Source organism: Monodelphis domestica, chromosome 6, assembly GCF_027887165.1.
Source record: "Monodelphis domestica isolate mMonDom1 chromosome 6, mMonDom1.pri, whole genome shotgun sequence".
Taxonomy (NCBI): domain Eukaryota; kingdom Metazoa; phylum Chordata; class Mammalia; order Didelphimorphia; family Didelphidae; genus Monodelphis; species Monodelphis domestica.
In genome coordinates, this window is record NC_077232.1 from 137515817 (window position 1) to 137530162 (window position 14346).

Consider the following 14346-nt stretch of genomic DNA (forward strand, 5'->3'; position numbering starts at 1 on the left):
AATCCTGGAGTAGTGGGAGGGCACACAGACCAATCAGCGTCCAGGATAGAGAACACAGTGCTGATGAGGGGCACCCAGGGGTCCCCAGCTGTTGGTTAGGAGTCAGTTCAACCCCCACCCCACCCCAGGAACAACATCTCTGTCTCAAGTCAGTTCAGCTTTCCTGAGGCCTCAGAAGGGGTGGCCTGAGGCCAAAAGGGAGTCATTCTGGCCAATGGCCAGCATGAAAGGGGCAGTCAGGGCAGCCAGGCCTCCCTGTGGCTAGCTGGGCACAATAGGGAAGGGTCCCTCTGTCCCTGGGTCCCACTTCTAGGGGCCCTCCCAGAATCTCCAGTGTCCTCGGAAGTGTCCTGTCTCTGTGGCGCGCTGTCTTCAAGAACTCATTGGTTTCTGCTTCCGCTGCCCTGCTCTGACCCACTGTCTCCTCTTCGTTTGGTGTGTGTGCGCCAGGCCCTGCCCACTCCGGCTTCCCACCCACATTCCAGCCTTGTCTCCCCCCACCCCCTTACACCTTAGCACCTGTTCCTTTCCCCTCTTCTCCCTCTGTGGACAGCCTCGCAGATTAGGAGCCCCTGTTAGGATCCCTCCGCCCTTTGTTCTTGCCCCAGCCTGGCTGTGTGTCCACAAGCCTCACTGCTCCTCATGGCTAGCCCATGACTAAGCCCTAGCTTCCCCCTCTCCCACCTCGAAGGTGGGGATGGGGGTGGGGATTGAACTCGGGGTACTAGGGCTACAGGCCTCCGTCCTCCAGTCACTGTTCTGTCCACTGAGACTCCCTTCTTACCCCCGAGCTCGTCTCCATCCCAGAGGTTTGGTCAGAAAGGCTGTCGGTCTCCCTTCTTAGCCCCTCTGTGCCCCCTGGCTCCTGTTACTCAGTCCTGCTGTCCTGGACTGGGCTCAGCTGCTCTCTTGGTTGGGCTGTGGGCTGTGGGTAGCGCGTTGGGGTGGGGTGGGGATGGGCTGTTGGGTTTTCAATTCAATAAACTAGTGATTTCTTAACCCCCCTCCAAAAACAATCCGGTAATATAGCAAAAAATCCTTGACACAGAATTAGATCTATTTTTTTTTAAACCCAGGATAGAGTGAAGCCAAGATAAGTGAACCATGATATAGGGAAGGATGACTAATTTAAGAGCTGTTTCAGGGATTAAATGAAGAGAATGCCTCAAATATAATTAAAATTACTTATTAATCAATTTAACTACACTAGTAGCCAAAATTGATTTAATATAACAAACTGGCATTGAGAATTAACTCCCTGGTATAAATGCACATGATGACGTATGATCTGTCACTTGTTTATTTGAGTATGTGATTTGGGGTTTTGGTTTTATAAGATCATTCACTTATAAAAATGAATAATATGGAAATATGTTTTGCGTGATAATACATGTATAATCCATATTGAATTGTCAGCTCCAGAAAGGGGAAAGGAAGAAGGGAAGAAGACAATATAGATCATATGCCTTCGGAAAACTTGTGTGGAAATTTGTTATTAAAATAAAGATAAAATATATTTTTAAAAAGCAACAAAAAAATAATTAACTCCCTGGGGGCAGCTAGGTAGCTCAGTGGATTGAAAGCCAGGTCTAGAGACAGGAGGTCCTGAGTTCAAATTTAGCCTCAGACACTTCCTAGCTGTGTGACCCTGGGCAAGTCACTAAACCCCCATTGCCTAGCCCTTACCACTCTTCTGACTAGGAACCAATTCTTACTACAGTATTGATTCTAAGGCGGAAGGTAAGGGTTTAAAAAAACAAAAAACTAATTTCCTGTAAAATATAACTTCACTTATTGCATTCTACATGGGTAGTTCCAACCTTTCTACTGAGAGGAAGAAAGTAATCTCCATATTGTTTCTCTAGGACTAAGATCTTTCATCTTAGTTCAACTATTTTTTGGTGTGGTCACTTCATATTTACATTTTTGTAATGAATTATGTATATTTTTTGATGTTGTCATTTGCATTAATACAATTGATTATAGGAAAATTGTGTATAATTGTGTGAGTTCTCCTTTCTTCATCACTTCATAAGTTCTCCCATCTTTTTCTGAAATATTCAAATTCATCATTTCCTGCACAATAATATTCCATTATATTCATATACCACAATTTGTTTCACCATTCACCAATAATAGGCATCTATTTATTCCCAGTTTTTTGTTTGTTTTTTAATCTTTGTCATTGACATCCTTAGTATATATGCCCTAAAGTAGAACAGTTTAGTGACTTCCTTCTATAATTCAAAATTAATTTCCACAATGGTTTCGCTAATTCACAGCTACAGAACAATATATTGTTATTCCTGCCTTCCCCTAAGTACTCATTTCCATTTTATCATTTTTTTGACAATTTGGTGAAATCCTCACATTTTTCAGATGAGGGAACTAAAACCAACAAATGACAAAATGACTTTTTCAAGGTAACAATACAATCAGTGAGAGTTAGGACTTGAATTCAGATCCCCTAACTTAGTCACCTACTTCTATATAGAAAGGAGAAGGAGGTGAATTTCTTTCAACTTCTCTTTTGGGGCCATCCTTGTAGATCCTACTTTGAAAACATCTTAAGTGAGTAATGAATAATTCTGAACTCCATATAATCTATTTATTCTTTCCAACATGCCTGACTTGCCTCTGAAATGTAGTTGAATCTTACATTATTTGCCCACCTTCCTCCTACCACAAATACAAAAACCAACCCTCCTAGGAGGGGTTAAGGTTTTTTCCTTAACAAAGGACCACACGTTCATGCCATAGCACATTTACAAAGCTTTTATCCCTTATTAGGTCCATACAGGTCACGGTAGTAAAAGATAGCTCAGCTTCCTTGCTTGTACCACACTGGTGGTGATCTTACAACAACTGTTGTGGGCTCTGTTTTCTCATCTTTCATCTTTATACAAATAAAACAATTTTTATCCAGTTACGTCTTGCCACAAATCCTTTGTAAACTTTTGTCTTTGAATCTTGCATCATCAGGATTCTCTTACTGTGTCTCTTTATGAGAGGTTGCTCTAGGGCAAAGGGTCTCAAACTTTTTGTGTTGTGGATCCCTTTGACAGTCTGGCAAAATCTATAGAGTCCTTCTCAGAATTAGATTTTTACTTTATTTTTTTAGAATTATATTTTTAAATGAATAAAATAAAATACACAGGATTACAAAGAAAACCAAAGGTTAATGAAAATGAAGATGTGATTTTTCCTTACGTTTTCAGAACCCTTGAAATAGATCCTAATTTAAGAATTCCTGCTCTGGGAGAAGCCAGGCCTAGAAATTGGAAATACTGAGTTCAAACGTGACCCCAGACACTTCCTACCTATGTGATCCTGGGCAAGTCACTTAACCCCATTGCCTAGCTCTTAGCATTTTTCTGCCTTGGAACTAATATTTAGTATCAATTCTTTTTTTTTTTAATCCTTACTTCTGTCTTAGATACAATACTGTACATTGATAGAGCAGTAAGGACTAGCAATGGGGTTACAGGACAGCCTTGCCCAGGGTCACACAGCTAGGCAGGGTCTGAGTCCAGATTTGAATCCAGGTCCTCTCAATTCTAGGCTTGGCTCTCAAGTCACTGAGCCACCTAGTCGCCATCCTTAAAATCAATTGGAAGGCATAAGGTATAGGTTTAAAAAAATAATAATTCCTGTACAATTAGTTAGGATTGAGTCTACCTGCTTGGAATCCACTTCTGTATAGATGTCCCAACCAGCACCTCTAACTGCACAGGACCCAAACAGAATGCATTTCCCCCCTCAAAAAACCCTCCCCCAATCCCCTATCTTTTCTAGTTTTATTAATAGCACCACTCTTCTTCATAGCTCAACATCTCTCTTAACCTCTTTCAGTTTCTGAGTCCTATCAATGCTACTTTGACAGTTTCTCTAGGCTTTGCCATGTTTCCACACCCATTGCAACTGCTCCAGGTTGAGTAGTCGTTCATTATCTTTTGCTTGAACTATTATAACTATCTCCTAAACTGATTGATCTTCCTGATTTATCTCTTATCTATCCCCTCTTCAATCCAGATACGCTACATACCACTTACTTCTTAAAGCATCTCTCCGATCACCTAGCCTCTTTACTCGAAAAATTATGATGCCTCTAGATGACCTGGCAAATCAAACATAAAGTAGTGATCCTGGCAGCTAAGCAGTTTAGTGGATAGAGTACTGAGTCTGGAGTCAGGAAGACCAGTGTTCAAATACAGCCTCAGACACTTCCTAACTGTGTGATCCTGGGAAAGTCACTAAGCCCTAATTGCTTGGCCCTTTAAAAAAAAAAGAAAGAAAAAGAAGAAAGGAAAATTAATGGGAGAGAGAGAGAAGGCAGGGAAAAATAGCACTTTCTGGCTATCCAGGTTTTGGTTAGAGGCTATCCCCCTCCTGACTTCTTACACTGACATTCTGGGAAAACTCACATGCTTAACTCCTACCACCTTCCTTCCATAAGACCCCAGGCCTTACCCTTGCCCACTTGCTTCTCAAACTAGGTCATACTGAAGCCAGGTCATAGGAGCTAGGGGAGACTCTTTTACTGTTCCCACTAGTGGTAGTCGGGGAGGTGAAGAATCCTGAGTCCAGAAGATTGATGACTAAACATATTTCCCTTTCCCCAGTAGGGAGAAGGGATGGGATGTTGCATATGTTGTCAGACATGGCCATCTTGTCAATATGTCTTAACTATTTCTCCATTCAGTAAAGGTTATATGAAATAGGAAAAGGAGATTTGGTATATTACAGGAATGTATCTTCTTTTTAAGGAAGGATAGTAAACTCTTTGTCCTACTGGGGTCAGCCTAGTAAGAAATAAACATGTTCTACTAGACCCAAAAAGATCAAAGAGGAAAGGGGCATATAAAAATATTTATAGCTGTTCTTTTCACTGTAACACAGATCAGAAAATCCAGGCATGCCAATTACCCAGGGATTGGCTGGGGGTAAAAATCATAATATTTGAATGTAATAGCATGCTAGCTATCGTGCCATAAGAATTGATGAAAAGATCATTTTCAGTGAAACCTAGGAAGACTTATATGAACTGATGCAGAATGAAGTGAACAGTCCCCAAAAAACAATTTATAAGACAAAAACAACATTGAAAAGATAAACAGCGTCATAAAGACAATAAATTTTGAAAGATTTGAGAAGTCTCATCAATGTAACTAACCAACTGAAATTCCAGAGGACTGATTTTGAACCATACTATTTACCTCCTGTCAGGTGTTAGACTTCAGATACAAAATGAGAAGTGTATTTTTGAGCATAGCCCATGAAAGATTTTATTTTGCTTTATTTGGCTGTACACATCTGGTACAATGGTTTTCTTTTTCTTTTTCTCCAGTGGCAGGAAGGTGGGAGAGAATTTTTTTGTTAAATGAAAAGAAGTTTTAAAAGAGGGATATGATCATAAAAGGAATAAAGAAGACTGATATTTTTTTTAATTTTCCATGATTCCATGATTCATTTTCTCTACCTCCCCTCTTCTTTTCCTCCTCCTGGAGCTGACAAGCAATTCCACTGGGTTATACAAATGTTATTACTTGATACCTATTTCCATATTATTCACTTTTGCAATAGAGCAATCTTTTGAAACCAAAATCCCAAATCATGTGCCCATACAAACAAGTGATCAATCACATGTTTTTCTTCCATGTTTCTGCTCCCACCGCCATGCTTTTTCTCAATAGCATTCTTTCTCATAAGTCCCTTGGGATTGTCGTGGATCATTGCATTGCTATTAGTAGCAAAGTCCATTACATTCAGTCATCCCACAAGGTTTCAGTTGCTCTGTAGAACGTTCTCCTGGTTCTCGCTCTACATCAGTTCATGGAGGTTTTTCCAGTTCATATAGAAATTCCCAGTTCATCACTCCTTACAGCACAATAGTATTCCATCACCATCATATACCACAATTTGTTCAGTCATTCTTCAATCAAGGGACAATCCTTCATTTTCCAATTTTTTGCCACTACAAAAAGTGAGGCTATGAATATTTTTGTACAATCCTTTTTTATCTCTTTGGGGTACAAATTAGTAGTGATATTGCTGGATCAAAAGGCATGCATTCTTTTAAAGTTCTTTGGACACAATGATTGAGATGTTTTTGACATCACAATCTGAAAATCTGAATATAGTAATTTTCTCATAGAAATGCAATTACATATAGTTGTTAGATTATATACTATCGTTATGCTATTCTTCTGTTATACATTGAATAAGCTTCAGGTGAGGAGACTGAGAAATGAAACATTGTTCCCACAGAAATAATATATTCTGAATTCTAAACAAAAATTTTTGCAATTCCTTTTTTAAGTTGGAGTCATTAAATTTCACCTTCTCTATGTGTAAATTTTAGTTTTACAATTTTGATATTGTACTAGTACACATTTTGAATTTCTTCTGTTTCAACATTCATTCAACTACAGATTGAGATGAAAACAACTTCCTTCCTTTATAAATTAAAAATCTACTAATGGTGGGATCAGGTGGTACAGTAACTAAAGCACCACGTCTGGAGTAGGGAGGACCTGGGATTAATATCTGGCTTCTGACACTTCTTAGCTGTGTGACCCTAGGCAAGTCACTTAACCCCAGTTGCCTAGCCCTTGCCACTCTTTTGCCTTGGAATTAATATTAAGACAGAAGATAAGGTTTTTTTTTTTTTAATCTACTAGATTAATGGGCCTAAATTTAGTCTATGCATTCATACAAAAAAGGCCATCTTCAAGTCACTTGACCCCCATTGCCTAGCCCTTACCACTCTTCTGCCTTAGAGCCAATACACAGTATTGACTCCAAGACGGAAGGTAAGGGTTTTATAAAAAAAAAAATTAAAAAAAATTTTTTTAAAGGCCATCTTTCTCTATTCTAAAAAGTTAGAATATTAGAGTGCTGCAGAAAGAACTTGGGACTTCAAAGCTGAAAGACCTCCTTTGAACTCTCAGTAAGAAGTGAATGGCCTCTATAAGGAGCAAGTTGGTTCAAATATCTCAGACCTTCAGATATTCCATTTGTAAAATGGGCATAATACTTTTATATTTTATATAATATATGGAGTTATATTTACATAAATATTTACATAATATCCCACTTCATCCTCACAACAACCCTGGAGGTAGGGGCTATTATTCTCTCCATTTTACAAATGAGGAAATTAAAGCATTGGGATAAGTATTGGTTCCAAGGCAGAAGAGTGGTAAAGGCTAGGCAGTGATGGTTAAGTGGCTTGCCCTGAGTCACACAGCTAGGAATTGTCTGAGGCTAGATTTGAACCCAGGACCTCCCATCTCTGGGCCTGGCTCTCAATCCACTGAGCAACCCAGCTGTCCCCATCAGTTGTCAATTCTTATCAATTCCAGGGTCACAGAGCTAGTAAGTGTCTGAAGTCACATTTGAATTCAGGTCTTCCTAACTCAAGGCTCAGCACTAACAACCTTCTTCCAGACAATTATTATTACACAAAAGAAAAAATAAGCTTCATGTCTTCAAGGAGATTAAAATCTGGTTAAGAAAATAGGAGTAATAGACATGAAACAGTATCTAATACAACAGAGCATAATTAAGTGCCAAATTGCATAAATCACACTTTTAAGTCTGGGAACTCAGGGAAGAAGTTCATGAATAATTCACATCAGTGAAAGGTAATATGACCAAGAAAGATTACTCAAACCTTCAGGAAAGTGGTAGAATTTGAATTGATTTTGAGGGCCCCAGGTTCAAATCTTGGAACAATGACCTCGGGATCAAAAGAAACCTGATTTTTAATTTAACTCTGTGACCCTGGATGAGTCATTTAACCATTGTGAGATAGCTTCCACGTTTGAAAAATAGAATGATGATACCTGTAATACTTAACCTCACAAGATTGCTGTGAGGATCAAATGAGAGAATTACATAAAACACTATATAAATATCAGCTATATAATTATCATGATCATCTGTGTGATCTTAGACAAATCATTTAACTAGACAGTCTAGAATTCAGTTTCCTCTGTAAAATGAAGTTAAAAATAACAAGCATTTATGTAGTACTTTGAGGTTTGCAAAGCACTTTACATATATCATCTTCTTTGATCTTCTCAGCAACTAAGAAGTGTTATCCTAATCTATCATTCCTTCTGCTCTGTGTTCTAACCGGGATCTAGTTATTCACAAGCTGATCCTAATTCTGGCTTTGTTTTTGTTTCAGCCTGATTTTGTTTTGACAACTCCCCCATAACCCTCCTCATCACTGATTTTATTGAGAAAAAAATTAAATCTAAGAAAGGATAAATGACTTGCCCAGAGTCACCCACCTAGTCAGTTCTGAGGCACATTTCAAACATATCTTCCCAACACCAAGTTCAATAATTTGATTTAAATCTATGATAAAATGATTGATTTGGATATGAATAGAAAGAAGAAAGTAGAAAGTCTGTTCCAAGTAACAAGAATAGCAATTGGGAGCAGCTGGGTAGCTTAGTGGATTGAGAGAGCCAGGCCTAGAGATGGGAGGTCCAGGTTCAAATCTGACCTCAGACAATTCCTAGCTGTGTGACTCAGGGCAAGTCACTTGACCCCATTGCCTAGCCCTTACCACTTTTCTGCCTTGGAAACAATACTTAGTATTGATTCTAAGGCAGAACGTAAAGGTTAAAAAAAAAAAGAATAGCAACCCAAGGGAAGACATGGAAAAATGGGCTAAGCACATTTATTATTTGAGAACAATGCATCTAGTTGAGTTGTTCATAACAGCCAATTTTCCATTTTTGATGGCACTTATTTCCAATATGATTTACATAAGGATATTATTATCATTGTCATTATCCTCAACTTTATCAAGTTGTTTCTCTTATCTCCCTCCAGGGTAGCAAGACTTATTCAATCTCCTGTCTTATCCAAGTCAAATTATTTTCATTTTCTATACAGATACTGTGCTGAACTCTGGAGATGGAAAGACAGAAATTGAAGTCTGGTTTAAAAGAGTTTGCATTCTATTTGAGAAACAGCAGAGAGTCAGAAACATTGCTGGCTGAGAAATGGAGCCAAGGACCCCAGGACCAGGGAAAAAGGTTCTGATATACATGCAGATCCTGGAATACAGGGCTAATACCAGTGTGTTACCTAGAGGGAGATGGCCAAATTAAAAACGGTAGACACCCTGAGAGAAAAGGCAAACCCAAAGAAAGGTGCTCGTGAGGGTGGGGCAGAGTGGAAACACACATGAATGCCCAGCCCCAGGAATCAACCCTTTGTTGAGGAGGGTTGTGGGGGAGTTGTCAAAACAAAATCAAGCTGAAACAAAAACAAAGTCAGAATTAGGATCAGCTTGTGAATACTTAGATCCCGGTTAGAACACAGAGCAGAAGGAATGGTAGATTCCAAAATTACTTCAACAAAGGCACATCTGACTGCTTTTTGAAGCTCAAAAGGAAGACAATTCAAGGGCCCTTGACGTGGGTTGGAATCTTTGTAGGGATTGACAATTCACCCAGACAATTCAGTCATTCCCAATAATTACAATGTTTACTACAAGGTCATTTCACTAGTACTTGGGCACCACGAGTCTGATCCCCCATCATTTCTCTAACTCCCACAGGTCTGGCTGAGTTTTCATGCCAGCCCAAGTGAAAAAACTGAATATCCAAGGCTACTCCATTTGCCTAGATACAAATTGTGGTAGAATATACTTTTATGTGACAATGTCATCTAAAGATTTTTTACACCTATGGGGCATGTAATATTGCACTAGGTCCAGCATTGACAACCTTTCCATCATCATGTTGGAACTTTCATGAACTCAGGAGAGAGCAATCAGAATCACAAAGAGAACTTGGAAACTACCTCATGCAATCAATTAATACATAGACAAGAAAAAAGAGGAGAAATAAGCCTGAAATCACAAGAACTTAATTAAAATCTGGCCTCAGATACTAGTTGTACAACCCTGGGCAAGTCTCAACTTCTATCTCCTTCAGTTTTCTCAACTTTAAAATGGGGATAATAATAGCATCATAATAGGACCTACCTCCTAGGTTTGTGGTGAGAATTAAATGAGATGATATTTCTAAAGTACTTACTTCAATACCTAAGAAAATGTGGGTAGTTACTTAATAAATGCTTGTTTCCTTCTTCCCTACAACCCACCAAACAAGAAGTCATTCAGTCTTTGCAAGAAGGTATCAAGCACAGTGCTTGGCATAGAGTAGGTGCTTAATAAATGTTTATTGAAATGAGTATCCACTACTACTTCCTGAGGCAGTCCATTTCACTTTTGGATCCTCTAATTATCAAGCTCATCCATCTCTGTTCCAGGAAAGGGAGGGAGGGAATGAGGAAGGAAGGAAGGAAGGAAGGAAGGAAGGAAGGAACGAAGGAACGAAGGAACGAAGGAACGAAGGAACGAAGGAACGAAGGAACGAAGGAACGAAGGAACGAAGGAACGAAGGAACGGAAGGAGGGAGGGGGAGAGAAAAAAAATGAGCATTTATTAAGCACCTATAATGTGCCATCTCTGTGCTAAGTACTTTTAAAAATATCTCATTTGATCCACACAAGAATCCTGGGAAGTAGTTGCTTGATTATCCCCATTTTGCAGTTGAGAAAACTGAAGCAGATTAAATAACTTGCCCAGGGTCACAAAGCTAGTATCTGAGGCTAAATTTGAACTTATCCTATCTCTAGGTTCAAGACTCTTATCTGTTGTGTCACCTAACTGCCTCTACATTTTTATTCATGTAATGGGTCATACAAATAAAAATAACTAATAATTGTTAATATTTGTATAGTGTATACTTTGTGCCAGGCACTATGCTTAGCACTTTACAATTATTATCTCATTTGTTCTCAAAACAAATCTGAAATATGATTGTTCTTCATTTTCCAATAGGTCTGATGACATCACAAAGTAATATCTTGACTTGTGTGAAATGTATTTAAGTGAGGCAGAGTTGCACAACATCATCAGCCTCACTCTCTCTTCCTGTCACTAAAGTCCAGTGTCAAGACAAAAGTCAAGATGACTGTATGTGTTACTATGATCCCCATTTTACAGATAAGGAGATGAGGCAAATGGGGCTTAAGTGACTTTCCCAGGATCACACAGCTAATAATCATCTGAGGTTCTGTTTGAAATTAGGTCTTCCAGACTTCAGACTCAGCAAGCACTCTAACCTCTGCACCACCTACCTTCCTCTAACTATACAAATAATATACTTACAAAGTAATTTAAGAAGGGAGACTATATTAACAACTCAAAATTGGAGGCTGGTGACCACACAAAATTGGAGGCTGGGAATAGGGAAAGAAATTGTTAGGAGGGGACTCTGTTAGGCTATCCAAACCTGGTTATAAACACATTTGACAAGTCTTCTCACAATCTCAGGCTCTCATTAACCCACAGCCTGGAGTCAAAACCCACAGCAGAAAGAAGAGGAAGGGTAATAGGACAACTCCCTCCCATTAGACACATACCAATAAAAGTTATCTCTATTCCTTTCTGCCATATGTTTGTGACTCCTAATCCAATGGTATTTATCATGTTTTAATTAAATAGAGCCCCTGCTCTTAAGAAGTTCACAGGCCCATCAATTTAGAGTTGCAAGGGACCTTGGAGGTTAGTTATCCCAAGGCACCAGACTCAATAGAAATCAGCCCTGTGATGAATATTGACATGGCCATTTATTGTATTTTTATTATGTATTTTTAAATTTTATTTTTTTAATATTTCCCAATTACATTTTAATATGATTCCAGACAACAGGCCTGTTGGATACTTCTGGTCTAATCCAAGACTTTCACTTTTCAGATAAAGAAAAGTGAGACCTTGAAAAGATCCATACAACACAATTAGTCTGAGGCAAATTTGAATTCGGTTTTTTGGCATTATCTAGTAAGAAGAAATGATAGGGTAAATTCGCATACCTATAATTAGCATAGACTCTACTATTTTCATTCATTCAGTTGATTCTATAAACATTTATTAAAGGCCAGTCACTGTGCTAAACACTAGGATACAAAAAGAGACAAAAGATAGTCTCTGACCTGGAGAAGCTATAGGGGAAGAAAATATGCCAACAACTATATACAAAACAAGCTCTATTGAGGATAAATAGGAAATAATTAAAAGAGGAAAAGCACTGGAATAAAAGGGGTTAGGGAAGACTTCCTGTGTTCTGGAAGATAGATTTGACAATAGGAATAGCAGTAAGATAAATAAAATACTCTCCTCCATAAATAACCTTCCAAAAGAGGTAACTGACTCTTTTCTGCATATTTAGTCATAGCTGTCAAAAGCTATTGCTACCACGTGTGTTATTTGGTATTATGGTATTAGTATTATACTAAACTGGCTTAGTATAAACACCAAATGACACAAACTAACCTGTTAAACTTTCAAAAATGCAACTGAGAAACCCACTAGTCTTCAATCTACCGTATACTCTAAAGGAGCCTAACAGAAAAATGAAATCTCAGAATTTCCAAAGAGGAAAATACAATATATGTTTTCTATTGGAAAAACAAGGCGCATGTCACACGTTTTCAGCCCTCTGGCCCTCTTAATCACCAGTCGCAACGTTTGTTATTTTGTGCTGACATTTATACTAACTGCTATTTAAATAATCAGTCTGGTTTCCAAAGTTTGTTAACAGTTTGAAACCTGATGTGCAGTCACATTTTACTTGTCCAAGAAGTAAACAAAGGGAATCCAGGACAAACATTTCCTAGACCAGAGGTTTTTCTCAGCTGCTTAGCTCAAACTCCAAACTTTTCAAGATCCAAGCAGAGGAAAATAAAGTAAAACGTGATAAAGGGAGGCACTCAGACCAACTTCCATAATTTCTCGGGTTACGCTCCTCCGTGTTACACCCCAGTGTCCAGAGCTGCTCATGGGGAGGAGATTCCCTGGACTATTTGCCGGGAAATGAAGTGCACACCCGAATTGCGAGGCCATCCATCGCCCGGCCTTCCCAACACGAAATGAAAGACTAGCTAGGCAAGTGGCTGGAAAGCACTCAGCTACTGTAACAGCTGGTGGGGAGGGAGCTCGGGGACTCCCCGGTTTAGACTCTGTGCAACGCGCACCAACCAGTGCGCCGGGTCTGCCTCGGAAGTCATAGAAAATCTTCCAAGACCAAACGACCTGAAGCTCGAAGGGACCTCAGACCTCATCTAGTCCAATCCCCTCAGTTTACAAATGAGGAAACTGTTGCTCGAAGAGGTTAGCTGACTATAGTCACAAATCTCTAATTTCCCAGGCAGTACGTGAATCTAGCTCCTATCTCTATCTCCAGAGCCAGACCTACTCACCAGGTGAGTAGTCAGTGTCATTCGCCTCCCCTAGCTGGAAAGCGAAAAGTAGCACTGACAATTTCTCCCCCAGAGCCATCCCCTAGTCTTTTTCTCCCGTTCCTCGAAGACAGTTCCCCAAAAAGTGATTTAAGAAAGGTGGCCTCCCACCTACCCCATTTTCACCCTCTGCCTAGCATCCCCAGTCTCCTCCCGGTTCAATACCTGGCCAGACCCGCCCCCAGGGTGGCTGCACCCTTACCTGGCCGGAGAGGCAAGCCGGCCGGCCGAGACACCGGCTGCTAGGGTCGAGAATAGGTGGCTGGACCGCGTCCACCCAGCGGCTCTCGAGGCTAAGGTGGAGGAAGGGAGGAAGGAGATGGCCTGGTCTGGCCTCGCCTCGCCTCGCCTCGCCCCGCCCTAGGAGCCGCCCTCAACTTGCCCCTGCTGGGGCCGCTGGCCCAGGCCCGGCGTCCTTGGTTCCCGCCAAGGCTTGCCCGTCCCACGCCTCGCGGCAGCCAAGGGAAAAAAAAGGGGGGTGGGCCTGCAAAGGCTGCCCAGCGAGGACCACAACAGGTTCTGCCACCTCTTGCGTCTCCTCGGGCTGCGGCCAGGGGCACAATGGGCTTCAGCGCTCCGAGTCTGGGGCAGCTTTGCGCAATTGCTGCGCGGCTGAAGCCGGTCTCTGAGTTTTCCTATGCTCCAGTTTCCTATCACATGGGAGCTTCGAAAGCGCCCTATATTCTCGAACCCTGTCAGAGTTCTGAGCAGTGCCACCTGCGGGTGACTCGCCACCATTGCTGGCCAGTCCTTCTGCATAATGACAAGAATCAGTCAGTCAAAAAGCTTTTAATGAGCCCTTACTCTGTAAGGAACAGACATGACATTCACACTGTGAATAGTAAAGGTGGAAGGGAACTCAGAACTCATCCAATCCGACCGTTTTGGTTTCCAGATGAGCAAAGTCAACTTTCTTGTGTAGATGAGGAAGCTAAAGTAAACAGGGTTGTGACTTGCCCAGGGTCACACAAGAAAGAAAACTTCAGCTGACTTGCTCAAGCAAAGTTAGGACTA

The 14346-nt window shown here is 40.5% G+C and overlaps 1 protein-coding gene across 2 annotated transcripts in view; it reads right to left on the bottom strand.

Moving 5' to 3' along the window:
* TEC (tec protein tyrosine kinase) overlaps window positions 1-13962 on the bottom strand; it is a 132534-nt gene extending 118572 nt beyond the window's left edge. For both annotated transcript variants that reach the window (XM_007496481.3, XM_056802590.1), the window contains exon 1: window positions 13535-13962. The gene's annotated coding sequence lies outside the window, so the exon portion shown is untranslated. The remainder of the gene's footprint in view (window positions 1-13534) is intronic.
* Between the last annotated feature and the right edge of the window lie 384 nt (window positions 13963-14346).